A 23,578-nucleotide genomic window follows, 5' to 3' on the forward strand; every position below is an offset into this window, starting at 1 on the left:
AAATCCAAAGTGTCACACAAACATGATAGTATAACTCTGTGATACTACAGGAATCATTACGCATAAGAAGTCTACTTAATGCAGAGCCCTTTCTTTTTTGTCCAATGTTATTGAAAATCTAAAATTGGGTATTTAAATTAATATTATTTTCTGGGTAATAAAATGTGAAAAGTAACAGAATATACCTTTACTAAGGATTTCACTTTTGAGGTAAACTATGGTTTCCAGAGGTCAGGAAGATTAAAAACTCCTTAAAATCTGAGACAATGGTATGTAACCTGTTAATTTTACTTGTACAATTCTCAATGAGATACACCTTATCCCATGTAACATTGGACATGCAGTGTTCTGCCAACACTGTACCCTCATAATAAGCAAAACTCTTGTTCTGTCATTTTGAACAGACAGTGCCTACTGTAGACAAACTTTGTACACTACCATTTCCTTTTGTAGCTGTTCTGAACGGCAACAGCGGTGGGATTGGACATCAGAGCAGCATGAATCTGGAAGCGTAGGCTACTATACAATCTAAAAAATCTGGGTATATAGTATCCCTGTGAAAACTTGGGAATTAATGTATTTGTCTACAGAGAGAGATTATTATGTACCTTTTGCAACCATGGACTCTGGGACAAACTACTTTATATACACTGCCACAAAGTTTCACACATGCAGTGGTCTAGCTGGTACAAGGTTCCCCTAAAAGACTTTCAATTGCTATCACGGGTTCAGCCTCATTCCTGCAACATATATATAAAAGCACAGGAATTGTTCTTCTCACTTTTTGTTTGTCTTTTAAAGGCACTGGACAGGAAAGTGCATCAACAACTCTGGTAAGTACTGCTTCCAGTGTACTGCTTCCACTGGATCTGTCTTTGGCATGATGTTTGCATCGGGCTCACTCTGGAAAAGAAGGCTTTCCTACTGTGTTTCCCATCAAGTAGATCAAGGGTAGTACCCCACACAGCAATTCTCCTGTTGGACAGTTCCCTCCTTCATCTTCACATTTCCAGAGTTTGGCCTTAAACAACTAATAAACTCCACCCGTGCAGCCTCATTTGATGAGACCTTTCCTCATTGAACGGGCCCTACAATTAGCTCTCTTCCGATCATAACACTCCTTGTTATATTCCCTTTATTTTGATTGGTCCAATGTATGTTGCCATGTGACAATGGTGGGAATTTGTCCTGCAATCTGGAATTCTGATCATTTTTGGACTCAAATCCATGTTTCCTCTACATCTATTGTTATGGAACTATACCATCGTTGTGGCCATTGTGACCCAAATAAATTCCTTAAATCACAAAATAATCTGCATCCGCAGATAACTTTGCGTACCAAGGACTTGTTATATGATAACATTATTGAAATATGTAAATATATTCAGAATTCACATATTTGTATATATCGTGTTTGGATCTATACTATGGGGAATGGCCTGCTCAGCTTAAAAAAAGTATCACTGATTGATGATGTGCTTATTGCTTGTATCAGAGAGCTGAATAAATACAGATCTTGTGAATTGGGCTTTAAAGCATACATACCAGATTTCAAATGCATTTGAACATTTTCCAAATGACAATAGAAAAGAAGACAGTGTTCGTCTTTTTCTCTCTTCTTATTGCTGTATATTATCAGCAAACTCAATTCATCATATTTACTGCACAGTGAATATTAAAAATATAATTTCTGATCATTGTGTAACATGTCTGTGCAAAAGGAACACTGCTTGGAACATATTGCTTAAGGGAAATTTCTGTGATATGTTCATTATAGAGGTGAAAACGCTATGTACAATACATCAAATTTAATTAAAGCATGTTTCAGTTGCATTAAATAACCTGACAGATGGTACAACCACATTTCCATTTTCTGCTGTTCTCTCCAAAAGCATGTGGAAAAGATAGGCTACCGCTCAAAGAGATAGTGACAAATAGTTTTACTCTCCGAAGAACAATTATTATGTTAAGGCTATTATGTGGAAAACTGCATTTACTTGGTAAGTATTTTCCTTCCATTTATATATTCTTCATGCTGACAAACTCTTCAATAAATTGTGAAATAGAAGTCAGTGGAGAGACATGATACATTAATAGGACTAAGTAGGCAGCACAGTTTCTACTAGGCAATACCATTACACTACTCTGCAGGAGGTTGGGTGGTGCATTAGGACCTAAAAGGAATCACAGAGGGTGACCACCGACCACAGTACCCTTAGCTTTGCTATTGTGTTACCGTATCCTTTTCTTGACTCGACAGAGAAGAAAAATAAGCATCAATGCATTTGAACAAATATGCTTTTTTGAGCATGTGTATAATTCCATAACATACTGTTAATTATGGTTTATGACTTCGATACTGTTTTTGTTATGCAAGTTTGGTCATGGTTTGCATCTACTGATATCTAGTACATGAGTCATTTGCCATGTTTGTAATGTAGTTGTAAATCATAGTCGGCATGTCTTGAGTACAACAGGCAATATCAAAACAGTGTACTGAGGACTTAGCCATGGTTAGCGGGTTTTCCTAATTCCTGGGGTACAATTACCATAGCAATATACTAAAGCAAAGACCTATACCAAGTCTATAGACCTTCAGAATATATCAATTGAGTATTATAGAACACAATCCTGAAAAAAATGACTTGTTCAACATGTGTTAAAAATAATATGAAAATACTTAAATGTGGCAGTTATACAAAATATACAGCATTAAAATCTAATCATTAAAATCTAATTAAGCATAGGCCCCGAGTACGGGGGCCATTACCACTTCAGGTAATGCCCCGGGGCTCATAGTTACGGCCCATAAAACCCCATAAAACCGGGGTACTAAAAGTATTTGGAGCGTGTGGGAACAGAAAATAAAATGTAAAAAATGGCTGCTGACGGGGAAGGGAAAACAAAGCCTGTTTTCCCTTTTCATGGTGGCCATTGAAAAAATAGAAAAAAATTAACACAAAAATGGCCACCATGGAAACAGGAGAAGGGAAAAAGCGCTTTGAAACCCATTGTGTATAGGCACTATATAAATAAACTATCATATCATATCATATTATGTAGTCCCTTCATACTTTCCATGAAGGCCTGTCACAGATCGGGAGAGGGCGCTCTGGGGACAGAAGTGTTCCCAGCGCGTCCGCGCCCAAAACGTACTTCAACAAAGGTAATTGGGGATAGGGGGCGGGGAGGGAATTCTCTGGATGGGGGAGGAGGGAAGGGAGAGGGGAAGTGGGACACCACTTACCTCATACCCCGGCAGGGAAAGATGGCGGCCTCCATCTGTGAGGCTGCTTGGAGCAGGGGGATTACCGCTGGGAATGCCCCCTTTCCGAGCCTCCTCATTGGCTGAGAGGCTGCCACACCCTCTACGCCGGGTACTAATACATATTACGTTTGTACAGCAAAAACATTAAAAAGGCACTTTCATTTGAAAACAGTAGTCATATGTAGCCCAAGAAGGCAACTGAAGCTGTGCTTGGGCCCTCAACTTGCACCTCTTTAAAACAGTAGTCATACGTAGGCCAAGAAGGCAACTAAAGCTGCGCGGGCAAGTTGGGCCCTCAACTTGCACCTCTTTTCATACATCACCTCAGTGACCCTTGAATTGAAATTTCAGGTGATGGGCCCTTTAAGGACTGCTATTCAATATTAACTCCAATCACATCTGTGGGTGCAAGACCCTAACTCCTGCATCAAAGTGGATGCAAGAAGCCAATGCATTTATGATTGGCAGGTCCGCCCACAACACTGGCATATGCATGGACTGCTGGATTTGCAGCATGTCTTTTGGCATTCCGGGTTTTCTGATATACACAGAAGAATATAATATTTATGTAGCTCTTCATTCCGGATCCCTCATGCTTCTAAGCACTGCAATAATAGCTGCCATTATTACCCAATCTAAGGGCACTCAGGAAAAAGTAAGAGGCAATTTAGCTCGTGTTGTCAACTATATGGAAGCTGAAAGTTGTGTTCAAATGGATTTCGCCCATGCTATATGAGCAAATCGTGATCCTTTGAACAGTGTTTAAGTGAGCAGAGGGGCCCCCATTGCAAGGGATGAATAGAATGAGAAGTGGAGGGTCTTAGTAAGTGTTCAGCCCAAAAGTGATAAGAGCGCCAAACGAACCGTGTGCGAATAAGATAATTTGCAGGTAGGGTCTTCTGCCAGTACTCTCTTCTCATCGCATTCTGCAAGCTGGAGGTTTGTGAAGTGTCCCTTACTTAATTGCAAATATATTGTAAACAGTGTAAAAAGAACACAGTAGCATCACAGCATTAGATAATGTGTCCTTTAAGTAGTGTTGCCATGCCTTGGTGCAGCTCCTGAGACTGTCAGACTCAGCAATGAAGTGATAGCTAAATCTGGCAGCCCAAGAGACACCAGGATGTGTGCAATATAAGTATCAGCGCTCTCTCACTCACTCACCCTGCCAAGAACCTTCCGGGGATTTCAAGGACATTTGTAAAAATACATTTTGTTATTTGTTTGATCCCTTTAACAAAACAGTTTTCTTTTATTTGTATTGTATTATTTATTTGCAATTTGACACTCACCAGTATGTGCCATATGATGGGTAGTGCGCCAAAAAAAATCATCATTACATTTTTAATTATAATGTTATAATGTGGGGACTTCCGAACACTTTTAGCCTGGTGGATCGCAGATAAAGCAGCAAACACAAACACAATAAGCAAACTAGCCAGTAAAGACATAGTTGGCTGAGATAGCTCAGTGGGTGAATGGCATGTTGTCGACAGATATGTGCAATCTGCTGCCAAAGGCTTGAATTGTAGCAGAGGGCCTCGGTCTTCCATCATATTGAGGATGATAAAAGAGAGGACCAATGAGTTGCGCCATTTTAGCACAATATGTATGTACAGTGTACAATGCAATGTGATGGGGAGGAAGGGAACTGTCACTTTATTGTTGGTATTATGGTTTTTGCACCACTGTAAAAAGTGAGAGTTGGAGGCAGGGAATCACTTGCCACTAGTGTTGCAATGACATCTATCGGTTGGGCAAAACATGGCACTGTGCAAGATCCGGGGGCTGCCTACACACTGTGCATGTGCAACGCAAGTGGCCTTGGAGTCTGTCACATTGGCATAATGTCTCAATCACTGACAGGCTTATTCGCCATTCATTTTATTTAAAGACAAATGACCCACTACAAATAAAACACAAAATAAAAAATGAAAAATAAATCTGGCAAACTGCTTGCAATATTTTTATGTGAGATTTTTTTAATGTTCCCTCCAGGAGTCACGCTCACACGTCACCTGGCCTTCCTCCATGCTGACCATAGATATGTCATCCACTAAAGCGGGTTTGTTCAACCGTTGGTTCTTTGGATCTGTTTCCCTTCAACTCATATCAGCCTCAAAAAGTAACGTCAATGGTGTGGGATCATGGGAGTCGTAGTTCAACATATCTGGAAAGCTGCAGAGTACTGCCATAAATTCATTGCATGGGATTAGAGCAGGAGGAAAGAAGATGTTTTAAAAGGATGGTCAGTTATGAAGAGAGTGCGGCATGTGTGGAAATCTCTACCCTGATGAAGTAAAGGCCCCTGCAGGGCAAAGGTGGCGTCTAGATTGTTAGACCAGAAAAGCAACCCTATAGTCGAATGATATGTATAATATGTTGGCCAGAAGCCAATCGCATCATGTGACAAACATCGCAATCCTAGAATTGTCGATGTAACCAAAGGGCATCCATTTTGTGAAATGTCGGCCATTCGCTTTTTCTTTTCTGTCAAAATGCTTTGCAAATGTATTCTATGGTTTAGACTCGCACACTGTGCGAGGTCACAGCTTGAACACTGAAATACTAACACAGACAGGAATGTCAAACTGTACAGAAATACATTGTTTTTCTCTCTCACTAAGTCCTTGAAGTCGAGCAGAAGCCGTATCTAATCAGTAGTCCATGTGCCGGTTTGTCTTGCAGACGCTATTGTAAAAGGCAGTTAAACATGAATTATATTCTCCTAGCGGTGCTCCTTCTCAGAGAGTGGTATTTTCTGCTACAGAACTATCTGACCCTTAGCTCATGAGCCGAACCACACAGATAATGTAGTAAGGAATGTTTCCCTGCTAAGAACACAATATCCTTGCTGAGCCAGAGCTCCATGTTCCCCATAACAGAAAGCTGTCTCTGCTGCCGTTGTTAAAATAACTATGTTTAGGCTGAATGAAGACTTGTCATAACGTGTCATAATTGTCATAATTGTCAATCACTGAACCCTAGCCTGTATGACATGTATGAGGGCGGGTAGAATTGCCTTAACAAAAGGATATGTCTAATGTATATATCTTGCTGCTTGAGCGCTGTTCGCTCTCTCTCATCTCACGGTGTTTGGGAACACACATCGTGAGGCGTTGAGACCCAGTCGGCTGACTGAGAAACCTTTGAAATAAACCAGACTTGTTTGGAAAACGAACCTCACGTCTGACGTGTCATTAGAGTATATGGTTATTGTGCCTTAGTTTCCATATGTGGTCTTTATGGCCTAGCAAATATGGTGCCCGAATAGGGACCCTCCCACTAATGCTCCATCGTATACGTTAAAGTAGAAGGAAGGCAAAAACGAGTTGAGGACGAAGCCGTTGAACTGGGATCGGAAGGTGTTCGGGCCACCCCTGTAGAAGTGATGAGAGACTCCTCTGCAGATCTGTACACAGCCGATCCCTGATCGGCAAGCAGCACCCAGAGAGCATCAAGGTGAGGGTCCTGGAATGAGGCAGATTGAGCCAGACACGCAGTCACAACAATTCTTGGTTGCATCTGTATACGGGTGAATTGCGTCCTGAGTGACAAATTGATTGATCAGGTGAGTCGTGCCATGATTCTTAAACGTCCTGATATTGGTAGAGAGTTGCACTTGCAAGTTCAAACGCCCAGGGTAAGAAAAGGGTAAGAATTAATCATGCCAGGGAAATTGTCTTCCTGTTTCGTGAGTTTTTTTCACTGCGGTAGACAATCTTTGGACACTGGCCAGGTCGCGCCACCCGAAGGGTCACCGGCACATGAAATGTATATCAAGTATGGTATAGGGGCAATAGTGTTTAATGCGATTTGGCATAGGCAGACCGGACGTGTATCAGACCTTCAGTGGCCTAATAATGAGAGCTTTGAATTAGCATGTATAGAACACCTAGAATCAGTATACGAAAACAAAAGGCCCGACCTGCAGCATTCGACGTTGTAAGAGACTGGAGGAAGGAAGCTAATCTCTGTTTGAGAAGTAGGGAGAAACACGCGTGCAGACATAAAACAAATGTAGAGAAAGCGCTAGAGCATGATCAGCATTAGCAGACAGAAGACATTAGGAACATGAAAAGGGCATTCCATTTAGAGGTACAGAAAATATATCCCCAGCAAGATTTGCATACATCAGATGAACTAATAAACAAAACATTAAATGAGCGAAGAAATGAACATCAAAGTACTGACCCAGTTGCACCTCCTCCTTATTAACCTCCCATTCCCGCTATTCCATCTGCAACTGCAGTAAGCAGTTCCTCTTCCCCTGTGCCTGTGACATCATTTCCTCCACCGCCTCCAGAGCATGAGTTAGCCGCTTTAGCAGGCAGTTCTACAGAGATGGAAATGGGTTGTTTGTAGAGATGCACACCATATACCGTTCCTTGATTCCCAACTGTTTAACTCAATAACATTTATGATATAGCAATAATTAAATGGACCACTCAAGGTGCACCCAGATAGTAAAGTGCTACCTTTACTGGAAACAATGTAAAAACTGGGGAGATTCACTGCAAAATCACAGTGAATAAACTGGGGCACAACAAAAAGCAAATTAATTGCTCAAATTCATTATTCTATTAACATTTTCAATAAATCAGGCAATACAGTGATTCATTTTCTTATAAAAATGAATGTCTGTGTATTTCTTTTAAACTTCATACACTTGTTCAATTCATTAAATGTTGTACAATACTGTTGTTCAAACAAACCATATTTTTTTCTTTTTTCAAAACATGATGCACAAATATATAACTCTAACATTCAATAATGATTCAATTCCATAGTGAAATTCACGAGGTGAGTCCCAATATTTGAGTAGGCTCCAGTTATTAGATGCTAATATAACCGTGGTCCTATCTTCTAACTACGTGTTTCGGGCATATATACCCCTTCTTCAGGTTTAAAATACTGGATGACTGTTCTTAGAAGTTACCCTGCAATGGGTTACAGAACAAATAAATCAATATTCTAACTCTATATATTCATGTAATTAAACTGAAACATGTTTAAATGCTATGTTACACTAACCTTCTATATGGTCATGGAGTTCGGTCTGGAGGCATCAAGATTATCTGATCACTGAAAGATATATACATAAAAAATATCGCTAAATAAGGATGGTTATGTGTGTGATGTAGGGGGACCAGGCGCTACAAAATAGCGATGGGTCCCCCTGATGTTACACTAAAATCAATCTGTCTTGTTGTTCTTAACGGGTAAAAATATATGCTTACCATCGCCCTGCAAGTGTTGTGAGATTGTCACAGACAATTGTGGGTCACTGATAGATTCACGTCTTGTTGAAGAATATCAAGGGCTCTGTCCTATAAGATGTAAATACATACATTTAGAGAGTCGACATCTTATCTGTAGCTAAATATGTTAGATATGCGGAAATGCCGCCTACCTGTCTGCAAGTCAGTGAATATGCGGGCAGCTGCTCCTCATTCGTTACTTTCAGTCTAATTACCGGCCAACGCCGGGTAAGCACGGTCCTTTCTGTCTCCCTGTGAATATAAACAGGGCAAGTTGTCAAGCCTTGTATTTCTTCTCATGTATTTAAATTCACAAAGCCCCTATGGTATGTAAAATTAATTGACCTGTACAGTGTAACTGTTCAGATGCGTAGCTGGTTGTCATGGACTCTCCGTTGCTGTAGCTCCTCCCAAATGTCTCGGGTTCGGTAACTCCGCAGCCGCGGGTTTATCATGTTTGCAGTGCCCTTTCACTCTGTATATGGCGTTCCAAGTATGAGCGCCATCTTGGAATGGTTTTCATGCTAATAGTTAAAACACTCTGTGCCTACCGATCCTCTCTGACAACTAAGGAACGGGAGCAACACAGCCTCAATAGTGTTATATCTACATGGAAGAGACGAAAGTGATCAATAATCCAAGATGGAGTAATAAGTTGAAATTTCTGACTAGATTTATTGATGACCTGTTCGGAATTTGGAACAATATCGAAGATGAAATAAAAGCCTTCTTCGAATATATGAATGAATTGGCACCAAGAATTAAATTCACACACAAAATAAGTAAAACTGAAATTGAATTTTTGGATGTCAAAATATACTGGATAACCGATAAATTGGCTACAACAATTTACACACAGGAAACAGATAGGAATAGTGTACTTTTGGCAACAAGCTTCCATCCCAAGAAAACTATCACAAGTATTCCTTTAAGTCAATTTCTAAGATATAGAAGGATCATATCGGGAGAAGATGAATTTGTGACCAAATCTTTGGAACTCAAAAGAAAATTTTTCAGCAGAGATTACAGCGAACAGGTCCTATCTGAGCATTACTCCACGGTGAGCAATATTACAAGAACAGAGGCCCTAAAGCCTAAAGAAAAACATAAAGATAATGGTATGGTTTACGTCACCACTTATTCAGAACAGAGTGGAAAACTCTAAAGTATCATTAAAAAAAAACTGGAATGTATTAACATTAGATCCTACATTGGAGAAACTCTTTCCAAGCCCTCCTCTGTTTGCATACAGCAAAAATAAGTCAGTGAAAGATCATCTGATTAAATCAGACTTTATTCAAAAAACCAAAAGGAATAAAGAATACAAAGACACAATTCTGTGCAACAATTGTAATTGTTGCAATAATTTGCTGAGAGGTAACTCAATATGCCACCCATACAATGGACGGAAAATCACATTTAGGCACACTGCCACGTATGATACAAAAAATGTGATATATGGCATCAAGTGCCCTTGTGGTATATATTACGTGGGGTTCAGTAGCAGGAAAGCAAAAACAAGATGGGGTGAGCATAAGTCAAACATAAGGAATCTTTCGACTAAATCACCATTTGCACAACACTTCATCTCAGAAAGACACACAATAGTATAAATTAAATTTGTCATTCTTCAATCAGTGAAACTTCCCAGAAGGGGGGCGGGGGGGACTTGATGAAACTGTTACAACAAAGAGAGATATTTTGGATCGAAAAATTAGATTCTATGCAGCCCCGTGGAATGAATGTCGATTGGGATTTAAATTGTTTTTTTTTAATTTCTCCATCTGTCATATAGTGTGGTGATACTGATCAAGACTTTTTTATTCTAAAATGGTCTGAAACACATGTTCTCCAATCTGCATACTTGATGTCCTAATGTAAAAACATCTGTTTTCATTTCTGTTTACATCTTATTAATATGTGTCATCAAGAACACACTGATGTATTGTAACAGCACTATGAGTACCAAAATGTTATTAATAGCATTTTAAAATACATGTAGAGGTTGCCTTAGTTCCAATTTACTGTGAGAACAGGATGCTATTGAGTACGCTTGTTGGTACCAATTTACATTAGAATTACCTTAATATGGCGCTCAGTATTATGACGCCGTATAAAGAGACAAAACTTTATGTAAATATAACACTATTGAGGCTGTGTTTCTCCCGTTCCTTAGTTGTCAGAGAGGATCGGCAGGCACAGAGTGTTTTAACTATTAGCATGAGAACCATTCCAAGATGGCGCTCATACCTGGAACGCCATCTACAGAGTGAAAGGGCAATGCAAACATGATAAGCCCGCATCTGCGGAGTTACCGAACCCGAGACGTTTGGGAGGAGCTGCAGCAACGGAGCGTCCACGACAACCAGCTACACGTCTGAACAGTTACACAGTACAGGTGAATTGATTTTACATAACATAGGGGCTTTGTGAATTAAAATACATGAGAATAAATACAAGGCTTGACAACTTGCCTTGTTTATATTCACAGGGAGACAGAAAGGACCGTGCTTACCCGGCGTTGGCCGGTAATTAGACTGAAAGTAACGAACGAGGAGCAGCTGCCCGCATATTCACTGACTTGCAGACAGGTAGGCGGCATTTCCGCATATCTAACACATTTAGCTACATATAAGATTTCGACTCTCTAAATGTATGTATTTACATCTTATAGGACAGAGCCCTTAATAGTCTTCAACAAGACGTGAATTTATCTGTGACTCACAATTGTCCGTGACAATCTCACAACACTTGCAGCGCGATGGTAAGCATATATTTTTACCCGCTAAGAACAACAAGACAGATTGATTTTAGTGTGACGTCAGGGGGACCCAGCGCTATTTTGTAGCGCCTGGCCCCCCTACGTCACACACATAACCATCCTTATTTAGCGATATTTTTTATGTATATATCTTTCAGTGATCAGATAATCTTGATAAGTGTAACATAGCATTTAAACATGTTTCAGTTTACTTACTTGAATATATAGAGTTAGAATATTGATTTATTTTTTCTGTAACCCAGGGTAACTTTAAGAACAGTCATCCAGTATTTTAAACCTGAAGAAGGGCTATATATGCCCGAAACGTGTAGTTAGAAAAGAGGACTACGGTTATATTAGCATCTAATAACTGGAGCCTACTCAAATATTTGGACTCACCTCGTGAATTTCACTATGGAATTGAATCATTATTGAATGTTAGAGTAACATATTTGTGCATCGTGTTTTGAAAAAAGAAAAAATTATGGTTTGTTTGAACAACAGTATTGTACAATATTTAATGAATTGAACAAGTGTATGAAGTTTAAAAGAAATACACATTCATTTTTATAAAAAATTGAATCACTGTATTACCTGATTTATTGAAAATGTTAATAGAATAATACATTTGAGCAATTAATTTGCTTTTTGTTGTGCCCCAGTTTATTCACTGTGATTTTGCAGTGAATCTCCCCAGTTCTACAGAGATGGGCCTGCGCAAGGAAGTATTAGACAGACTCGTAGTATGTTTAGCAAAGGAAGGAAAGAAGAATTGAAAGAATGGGCCGAAACGTACATTGATGATGACAATGAAATGGCTGTGCAAAGTTCCATATCTGATCATAGAGGCCTTGTTGAACAGCAGGTATTGTTAGAATGCAACGGAAATTATCTTGTGAAAATAAGGAGTGATTTGACCGATACAGTGGTACCGCAAGAGTTGCGTGATTTGGTTGTTCTTTCGAATCTGCGAGATAATGCGACGAAAGTACGAGAACACGTAGGCCGAATATTTGTGTTTAAGCGAGAACTTGATCGATTGCATAAAGTATTATTGAGAATAGATGTCATATGTCCAGCAACGGTTTTTACCACCATTGAAACCTGTTAGTGAAGAGATGCAGATTTGTACGCGAGATGCGCTTAGATGGATTACGGATGCCGCCATTTCCCCAATTGAAGTGCATGATACGTTTAGTCAGAATACACCAGAAATGCAGAGAAAGATATTAAAGGTTATGGTAAAGTACCTACAGGATGAATGTATGAAGAATAAGGTATGTTGTCTCACTGATCTAATGACAATTTATAAAAGAGCATTTTCTCCTGAAACTGGAATGACTGCTTTTTCACTTGATTTAGCTTTGTTGCTTAATAGACGAACAAATGTAGAATCGCCTAGTTTGCAAATACCCATGAGGGAGGTGCCTCCCACGTTCGTCCCGAAGGTAGAGGTTGCTGCCAGTGGAGGAGCTCCAGCGCGAACGATAGAAGCTCAATATATCGTACAGTTTGTACATGTCCCTTTTTCTAGGTAAGAGGAAATACTATAAAGCAGGGGATCCCTGATATTAGGAAAAACCTGGCAGGATTCTATAAGGAAATTGAATCTGTTTTGAAATCATCTGTTTTTACATTAAGTGACATTGATTTACTGTTTCCCGTGATTCTTCCTGTAGACATATGGAAACAGGTTAGAAATATAAATGACGCGCCGATGTTAGGCGATACATGGGAGAATTTGATTAGAATTGATAGTGAGAGAAAGGCTAGAGAAAAGCTACCGCAAGTAATGTTGGCCTTGCCATCGCAAAGAGGAGAGAAATTGAAAACTTTCGTGCCCAAAAAAATAATAGTTTGGGATAAATTGACTGCTTGTATACAGGGCAAAGAGGAAGGAGGGACAGATTATTTTAATCGGTTTGAAGAAGTATTTGCAGATTTTAGTGGTCAAGATCTGAGTACTGAACCCGGGAAGAGATTGTTTGTTGATAAATTTGTGCAAGGGTTGGCTACCGAAAATCAAAAGTTTAATAATGACAACTGAAAGTGCATGGCAAGCAAAAACAGAGTGAAGTATTACATATGACCCAATATTATGAGAACAGAGTAAATTCAGTAAAGGATAAGGAACTAAGGGACAAAGGGAATTTGAAAACAAGACTATTGTTAAAGCAAGTAGCTAACAATAATAGAGGTGGTGGGAAACACCGTCCAGAGTCCAATTTGCATTGACGTCCAATATGCAAGGGAGTCCAATAGGGATTAATGAATGTGCATATTGTAGACAAGAAGGCCATTGGCGAGCACAGTGCCCACATATACAGAATAGAAATGGGACTTTTCCGAGAAGACAGAATAGAGGTCGTCTGGGAATAATAAAACAGAATAGAAACCAAAAGGCACCACAATTTCAGGAAAATCAGGGTAATCAGAATCAACAACTAAACAATACAAATGGTGGGAATGTTTTAGACAATCAGTCCAATGCATATTACTCTTGCGATATCTGACAATGTACTGTTCTACTAGGACAGCCCGAGACAGAGGTTGGAACCAATATCTATTCCAGTTGACCAGAAAGGGCCCTACGTAGAAATGAAGGTTGGGAATAGGGAGTACATTTTTTTAGTGGACACAGGTGCACAAAAATATTCAATTGACAATCAGCGGGTTCCAGAAATACCACTGTCAGGGTATAAAAATGTCTCGGTAGGGTTCTCAGGTATGTCAGTAAATAGTCCAGTGTCACAACCAGTACCTTTACCACTAGGTCCATTTACAGAGCCTTGGCCATTTCTTTTGACGAAAAATTGCGGCAAACATTTGTTGGGATTACATATGTTGAAGAAATTGAATGCAGTCATTTATTGTTCTCCTGATGGAGTGTTTTTGACAATTTCGCCACAAAAGACTCCTGTATCATACTTTTTATCTATGCCACTACCAAACGAATTGAGTTAAGTACTGGCTGGTAGATGGGCAGTGAACAACAATGATGTTGGTTGTTTGAAAGTAGAACAAGTAAAGATTGTTCTGAAAGAAGGAATTACATTGCCGCGTATTCCGCAATATAAAATTCAGACTGAGGGAGAAAAAGCATTGTAATGCATTGTATCAGATTTAAGTAAAAGAAACGTGATTGAAGAAACCTCTAGCACTATTTGCAATAGTCCGATTCTTCTGGTTTACAAGAAAGGAGGTAATGTTATACCTTACCGTTTTATAATTGATTTACACAGAGTAAATAAAGTGGTTGATCCGCAATTTCCATTAGTCCCGGATGTGACTACAATTTTGAATGTGATTCCAGCCTCTGCATCATATTTTAGTGTAATTGATTTGAAAAACACATTTTTTAGTATCCCAGTGTATCCAGATAGTAGATATGTGTTTGCTTTTACACTAGGAGGATGTTCATTTACATTCACACGAATTCCACAGGGTTACACTGAGAGTGCAAGTATTTACAGTAGAGCATTGAAGGAACAACTAGATATGCTTGAACTACCAACAGGTTTGCGTATTATTACAGTACATAGATGAGCTATTAATAGCAGCAGACAGAGAAGAAATGTGTAAAGAAAGCCACAGTTGCATTATTGACACATTTAGCAGTGCATGGACATAAAGCTTTGCAAAACAAAATCCAGTATTGTCGAAAGAAAGTGGCCTACTTGGGCTATCTCCTTTAGAAGGAGGGAAGAAGATTGACACCAGAAAAAATAGAAAGCATCTCTGATATGCCTATTCCAAATACGCAGAAAGAAGTCAGGGCTTTAATTGGCATGGCTTCATATTGTAGGCAGTTGATCGCTAACTTTTCAATGATCATGAAACCTATAGTGGCATTGACAAGGAAGAATGTTACCTTACCTTTGCCATGGAACATGTAATGTCAAGAAGCATTTGACCTGCTCAAAGCTGAATTGTGTTCAGCTCCAATTTTGGGCACGCCAAATTACGACAAGAGTTTTAAGTTATTTGTGCATGAAAACAATGGATGTGCTTTGGCTGTTTTGACTCAGGAACATGGGGGGAGAAATAGACCATGCGGCTACTTCTCTTCCAGGTTGGATCCTGTTGCATATGCTTTGCCGCGTTTTTTGCGAGCTGTTGCTGCTGCATCAGTAAAACAAACCGAGGGAATGGTTTTAGGTCACGCTTTAACCGTAATGCTACCTCATTCAGTGGACATTCTTTTAAATAGAACTCAGATGCAACATCTTACATCAGCCAGATTAAAAAGGTATGAAATTGTTCTATTTGTACCCCATATCCAAATTAAGAGATGTTGCGCTTTAATTCCGGCCGAGTTAATGCCTCCTCCAAATGAGAAAGGGGGTGGAAATAAATTCCCCCATGATTGCTTAATGGTTACTGAACAAGAGACAAAAGGAAGAATTGACCTACCTGACACCCCACAGAAAGAGCCAGATGGAGAACTGGTTTGTGACAGTTCTTGTTTTAAATTACCAGATGGCAAATCAACTGCTGCTTTTGCCATCACTACACTGAAAACTATTATAGAAAGAAAACGAATCCCATATAACTCAGCACAAGCTGCAGAAATAATAGCATTAACAAGAGCATGTGAAATTCCTGCCAACCTCAATGTAAACATATATACTGACAGTCAGTATGCCTTTGGGGTGGTACACAATTTTGGTCGATTATGGGCTGAAAGGGGTATCCTGACATCACACGGAACCAAAATCCAAAATGGCACTTTGATAGTAAAACTGTTGTCCGCACTTGCGCTTCCCAAGTGATTAGCGATAATGAAATGTGAAGCACATAAAAAAAAAGTAACATGTAATGTAGGAAAGGGAACCGCATTTGCAGACAAAATTGCGAAACAAACTGCCACTGATTTACACACAAAAATATATGTCAAAAGAATAGAAGTACCCTGCATGATAGAAAACTGAATTGCAACAGTTAAGGAGATCCAAGCAGAAGATACTGTAGATGAAATAAAAAATTGGTTTGAGGGTCCAGCAGAATTAGAGTCAGAGGGTTTTTGGGGGGACAAGCAATATAACTGATGGATGTTGCCAAATGCCTATGTGATGGCCATGGTCACTATGGCTCAAAGTCCGACACAATTATGTGCTAGAAAAATGATTCAACACCTGGATTCTGTATGGCAGATTAGAAAAACTGCCGAAAGATTGGTTCAGAATTGCATGACTTGTTTACAACATAACATTGGAAAGGGAACAGTGACACCAGCAGGTAGTTTTGGCCCACCTTCAAAGCCATTTGAAGTCATCCATTTTGATTTCGGAGAAATGGAGAGGTGTCAAAACTATAAGTATGTCCTCGTGGTGGTCTGGCATTCAGCAAATGGGTAGAGGCCTATCCCCTGAAAGATTGTACAGCTATGTCCACAGCTAAAGCCATGCTCAAAGAATATTTTCCCCGATTTGGGCTACCCCATGTCATATGGTCAGACAATGACCCACACTTTATTGCGGCCATGATATTGCAAATTTGCGCAGGTCTCCAATTTGATAAAAGATTCCATTCGGCCAGACACCGGATGAGTGCCGGTTTGGTAGAATGCCAAAACGGTATCTTGAAAAACAAACTATGTAAAATGTGTGCAGGGAGCAATTTGAAATGGCCTGATGCAGTACCCCTAGCTTTACTTTGCATGCGAACAGCTGTACAGGCAAGGACTGGTCTCTCCCCATATGAAATTGTCATGGGGAGACCAGCAAATGTCTGGAACGTGCCTCGACCAAAACGGTTTAGGGATATTGAATACCCATTACTTATTAATTACTGCCAACAGTTGACTCAAAACTTGCTTTTGATTCATCAGCAGGTGCAGTAGGCTCTACCTGTTAGATATACCAGCCCAGGACATTGTCTGCAACCTGGCGACTGGACTCTGGTGAAACATTTTGAAAGAAAATCTTTGCTTGCACCGTGCTGGATGGGACCCTTCCAGGTGCTACTGGCTACACAGACTGCAGTCCGAGTGAATTTCCGCAAGCACTGGATCCACGCAACACACACGAAAAGAGTTCTGTTTCCTTTTCCACATGAGAAAGAGATTGATGATCCTGACATCGAAAGAAAGACAGCTGTACTTGATCACAAAGATATCATTGCCAGTTCCCTGCCAGAAGTACTTCCTAAGCCCGAGAAAGGGCCTGGGTAGATTGCAATGAAGATCGAAAGGCCAAAGTTGCCTCAACTTTGTCCGACTGCTGCTTCATCATCATCACGCAGTGCATCACAAGTTGGCACTGATCCTGCATCTGGAAATGAGAGTGCATTGTTCATCAATCATACTGTATCTGGAGCTGTAAGGTACAATCTACGTTCACAAAACTGGAAGTGATCAGCTTTTTTTTCGCCTTTGTTCCTGGCTCACGGATGAAGCGTATGGGCTGTTTCAAGTTGAAAGCTTTGACATGCGGTTTCCCGGTACTACCATTGAAAGTGAAGGTCTTTGCAACCTAGCGTGGACAAGCGGTGGCAAATGGTACCGATACTATAAAATTGATACTTGCTTCTGCCTTTTTGGAGCTCTGTGGAGATTAACATAAGCTTGCTATCATCTATAAGCAGGCTGGCCTAGACTGGCCTGAACGTTTGTTGCTAACGTGTGTTGCTGTGGAGAACTTTCCCGACGGACACTGACAATTTTTTCCTGAGATAACCATTACAGACAATGCCTATATTCGCTCCTGCTCCCTCCTGCACCAATGCTGTTGATGATATAGAGATAGAGATTAAGCCAACGCCAAGAAAGACTTGGTTCGGAAAGAATAATATGCTGATGATTATAATACCGCTTTGCATTGTGATTACACTGGTCCCCATATTTTGGTATCTAGAAACTGTGCATCCCTTAAACTCTCTCCTGACTGCTACCAATGCTCCTACAATGAGCAGCCCAATACATGTGCTCTCTTATACTCTCCCTTCACAAGAATTGAAACATAGAAAAGGGTATGATAACAATACATTATTGTTGATTATGAATATGACCCATGCCATCCTGAATAGGTCCAATTGTTGGGTTTATTCCCATTTACCCCAGCACGGGGAAAGAGGAATGGGTTGGTATGTATATCCGTTTGCCACTTAATACCGTCTGTTATGCATCATTAAGAGCGCTATTTTTTGGAAAATGGAATGATAGTGTCACTGGTCACTTTGATGGAACAAACATAAATTAATTTGAAAGATTGGTATTGGAACTGTCGTGTTGTTCTGTATTTACAAGCAGAAGCAGAATAAAACAGGTAACAACACGTCCAGTATATAGGCTCTCTAGGCCTTACCAGTCCCGAATTACTTTTAAAATGGCTCCGGTAGGAAATAACGATGCTGAGCCTCCCTCCTATACTATTAATAATAGTCCACATTCTGTCCCATTTTGCTTACAGAAGAAGGGTTCCTACCCAGTGGGAACATTCACTAGTTGCATGAATATTGCTGTACTTGAACAAGAAGAAAAAACATTAAATAATGGAGGTTCTGTTCATTTTATATTTCGAGATCAGGCCTATCCATGGTTACCTAGAACTTGGGAAGAAACCTGTTATTTAGGTATACTTTTACCTGCTGTATTTCTTTCCAAAACTGCTGAAATAGAAACATGATCTAGATCTCGGCCACAACAAGATGATACCGCAGGACAGATTGCTGGAGATATAGCGAAATCATTTATACCATTTTGGGGACAAGCAATAAACTCATGGAATATAAGAAAACTGTCCAGGGTGTTAGAAAAAACGATAAATGAGACAACAGATATACACTATAATATGACATTGGAACAAAAAGCAATCTGATTAATTGTACTTCAAAATAGAACGGTGCTTGATATAATTTTGGCTGATCGTGGAGGAGTATGCACATTGGTGGGGTCAGCGTGCTGTGTATTCGTAAATGATTCCTCCCCCACGATATTTGAAGCAATTAAGAAATTACATGTCCAAAGTTCTGAAATTCATGTCCCCATAGGTGGTTGGAATCTGAATATAAGTTCATGGCTTTGGGAACTGCTACGATCATGGGGGTGGAAACTAATTGCAATTTTGGTTATGATATTTAGAATCCTCATATTCTGCTGTTGTTGCATACAATGCGTGCCAGTCATCTGCTCCTAAATTTCAAATGAGTGTGTTCATGCAATTAGTACGAAACCTCCTCGCATGTTAAGTGAAGGTGCACGCCACGAAAATGAAATAATTAAAGAATTTATGGCAATTCATATTTCTGATGACGATTATAGCGACATGGGTAGCTCGAAATCGGACACATGGTCTGATGAAGACGCAATGTATGGATGATGCTATTGGCTTAAGGGCAAAAGGAGGGTTTGTTAGACCATAAAAGCAACCCTATAGTCGAATGATATGTATAATATGTTGGCCAGAAGCCAATCGCATCATATGACAAACATCGCAATCCTAGAATCGTCAATGTAACCAAAGGGCATCCATTTTGTGAAATGTCGGCCATTTGCTTTTTCTTTTCTGTCAAAACGCTTTGCAAATGTATTCTATGCTTTAGACTCGCACACCGTGCGAGGCCACGGCTTGAACACTGAAATACTAACACAGACAGGAATGTCAAACTGTACAGAAATACATTGTTTTTCTCTCTCACTAAGTCCTTGAAGTCGAGCAGAAGCCGCATCTAATCAGAAGTCCAGGTGCTGGTTTGTCTTGCAAGCGCTGTTGTAAAAGGCAGTTAAACATGAATTATATTCTCCTAGCAGTGCTCCTTCACAGAGAGTGGTATTTTCTGCTTCAGAACTATCTGACCCTTAGCTCATGAGCCGAAACACACAGATAACGTAATAAGGAATGTTTCCCTGCTAAGAACACGATATCCTTGCTGAGCCAGAGCTCCATGTTCCCCATAACAGAAAGCTGCCTCTGCTGCCTTTGCTAAAATAACTATGTTTAGGCTGAATGAAGACTTGTCATAACGTGTCATGATTGTCATAATTGTCAATCACTGAACCCTAGCCTGTATGACATGTATGAGGGTGGGTCGAATTGCCTTAACTAAGGATATGTCTAATGTATATATATTGCTGCTTGAGTGCTGTTCGCTCTCTCTCGCATCTCACAGTGTTTGGGAACACACGTCGTGAGGCGTTGAGACCCAGTCGGCCCACTGAGAAACCTTTGAAATAAACCAGACTTGTTTAGAAAACAAACCTCGCGTCTGACGTGTCATTATAGCATATGGTTATTGTGCCTTTGTTTCCATATGCGGTCTTTATGGCCTAGCACAATGGGCACAGATCACTAAATGGGCACAATCACTGGAATATCTACAGGTCGATGTTTTCATCCATAAGCTTCAGTCAATTTAAAGAAATAATGTATTCTGATAATAATAATTCATGCCAGATTTCACACTTCCAAGCGCTGACATAATATCTATTATTGAATGGTACTCAGACCCTGGCGCCTAATTACGAGGTCCCTTTGCGGGTCCCGACCTTAACGGCTGTTCTGGACCAGCAGTTAAAGTAGGGACCCGCAAAGGGACTTTCGAGGTAATTACGGTACCGCAATTTGCGGTACCGTAATTACTGCCTTCCCCAGTCCCATTGAGCCCTATGGGGCAAAAATGGGAATGGGGAAGGGCCAATGTTAAATGGGGAATTACCGCCCTGCAATCCTTGGAATGGGGCGATATTTCCCCATTTAACATTGGCAGACTCGTTACAATACCGGCAGCTACCATGGTGCTAATAGCACCATTTGTTACCGGGAGTGTTGTAATGATGGCCAATGTATCGGTCTCTGAAGGATGGAGGGCTGCACTGGACCTTTTCAGAGGTAAGCACTTAGCATGTGAGCAATCTGCTCGTTATTAGAATGTCAGAAATGTGTGCAGCATATCACGCCAGTGGGTGGAGAAATCATTGTCTTTTTTCTGGGTATCATTCTCACAGGCACCAAAGGATGTCCCGTGGAGATCTCAAAAATATATATGAACGCTCTGATTCACAGTTAAAGGACTAGATAAACTGGACCAATCAAATGAGCAAACAGAGCTTGTTAGTGTTTCTAGCCAAAACGACCTAAAAAATTAAACACATGCTGCATTAAGAACAATTGACCAAGAAGCAAAGTCTAGTGCAGAGCAAGGGGTCTTGTATGAGTGAGGCGAGTGAGCAGGTGTGTTCTGGGCCAGCACAATGTGTGGAGGATAACCTCTAGCTTGAAGTCTAAGCGACAGATCTTTGCTATTTGTGTCAAAGTCTTCCCTTCGGCTACAGTTTCTCCTTATTCGTAAAAACTGGCCGAAGGGCAAATTCTGTTGTAAGGATAGTGGGTGAAAGCTATCGAAGAGGAGTAGATTGTTCTTATCTGTGACTTTTCTAAAGAGAGTGGTACCAAATGTATTGTTGTCATCTTTATATATCTCAAGATCTAGAAACGCGATTTTATCAGCATTAGAGTGCATCGTAAAGTTGATGCACTGTTCTTGGTTATTGAGCCAAGTTAGGAAAAGTTCAAGTTCGATGTTTGATTATGCTGTTGATTTTATAGAAATGCATTTTTGTTTGTGATTGTTTTTGATAAAATTAAAATATGTATATTTTTTGATAATACATGGTCATTTGCCCCCGTCTTTGATAGTCAAGGGGTCAAACATGATTAGGTCTGCAGGAATCTAGGAATCTCGCCATAACAGAAGGAAAAGGAAGCTGTTTTGTGGGCTATTGTCTATGTTGTGTTAAGTTGTCCTCACCCACACAGCCCCTAAAAAGAGGATTTATAAGCTCTAGGTAGCTGAGGAGAGTCTACAAACAGGCAATCATGTCAGCCACATCCATTTACTTTAATACTAGGATCACAAATGCCAAATCAGACGTCAGGGACATTTTCACCATCTTCAGAAAACTTGAGACCCCAGTCCCCGCCCCACAATCTATCATCAAAGATGAAGCACAGTGTGCCAACATTCAAACCACCATGAGGAGCAAAGTAGACTTGCTCAATAATAAAACATGCACCAACCAAAACAGACTGGGTTCACCCCACCTCACAACAGCAGCCCCTACCCCTGCCTTCAACTCACCCACCTCAGACATACACCTTTTCTCCTTCAAGGACATCTCAGAATTGGAAGTGCACTCCATCCTAAAAAACCTCAAACCTACTAAATGCAAAAGTGATGTATGCCCTGCAACAATCATTAAGCAAAGTGCTGACATCCTAGCCCCCTTCCTCACAGCCTTCATCAACGCCTCTTTTGCCTCAGGACTGGTCCCACCTTGTCTCAAAGAAGCCTGGGTATTCCTACTCCTAAAAGAAACCTCAGTAGACCCTTCAGACCCCAATAAGTATAGGGCCATCACTACAGTCCCTTTTCTTCTAAAAATACTTGATAGTGCAGCTTACCTCCAGATTCAACACTTCCTAGAAGAAAACCACATACTAGGCCTATTCCAATCGGCCTTCCGGCCTGGCAATGACACTGAATCAGCACTGCTAGATCCAAACCATCAGATGGAGGAAATTAGGGACAAAGGCAAACCTGCCCTGCTCCTCCTTCTCAACTTATCAGACGGCTTTAGACTTAGTGGACCACTAAATACTCCACCACCATCTCACAACATCGGCCCACCTCTTGCACAAGGCAACAACTTGGATTGTCTCATACCTAGATGGTAGAAACATAAGAGTGTTTGCAGTTAATGCAAGTGCTTCCCCTCCCCCATTCTATGCGGAGTCCCACGGGGCTCTTGCATCTCTACCACTTTATACAAAATCTTCACCAGACCACTTTTTAATAATCTTGACTCCAGCGGTATAACCTATACCAGCTACGCTGGTGACACCTAAGTCCTCCTCTCCCTCACAGGTATTTATGTGGAATACTCTAAGGCCCTCAACACAGCCTACTCCATCATCCAGACTTGGATGGTGGCAAACGACCCATGCCTCAACATGACAAGACCAAAATCCTGCTAATAGGGCCTTCAGCGACAGTAAAAACACTCACCAACTAATAGTTCACATTCCTGATAGAGAACATACAAATCCCGGTCCCTCTCACTGTCAAGACCCTAGGGGTCCAGATGCCACTCTCTCTATGTCCCGCCAAGTCAGTGCCATCACCTCATCTGAAGCGTACTCCACCAAACGCCTGAATTCAGCAAAACCGTTTCTTTCTACAGCAAGCAGCATCACCATAGCTAGAGCTGTCATAGGCTTTAGGTTGGATTACTGCAATGCCCTATTCACTGGCATATCCTCCAAAAACCTCCAAAAACTCCAAGTCATCCAA

This window comes from Ambystoma mexicanum, chromosome 6p (genome assembly GCF_040938575.1).
Source record: "Ambystoma mexicanum isolate Mex_15411 chromosome 6p, UKY_AmexF1_1, whole genome shotgun sequence".
NCBI lineage: Eukaryota > Metazoa > Chordata > Amphibia > Caudata > Ambystomatidae > Ambystoma > Ambystoma mexicanum.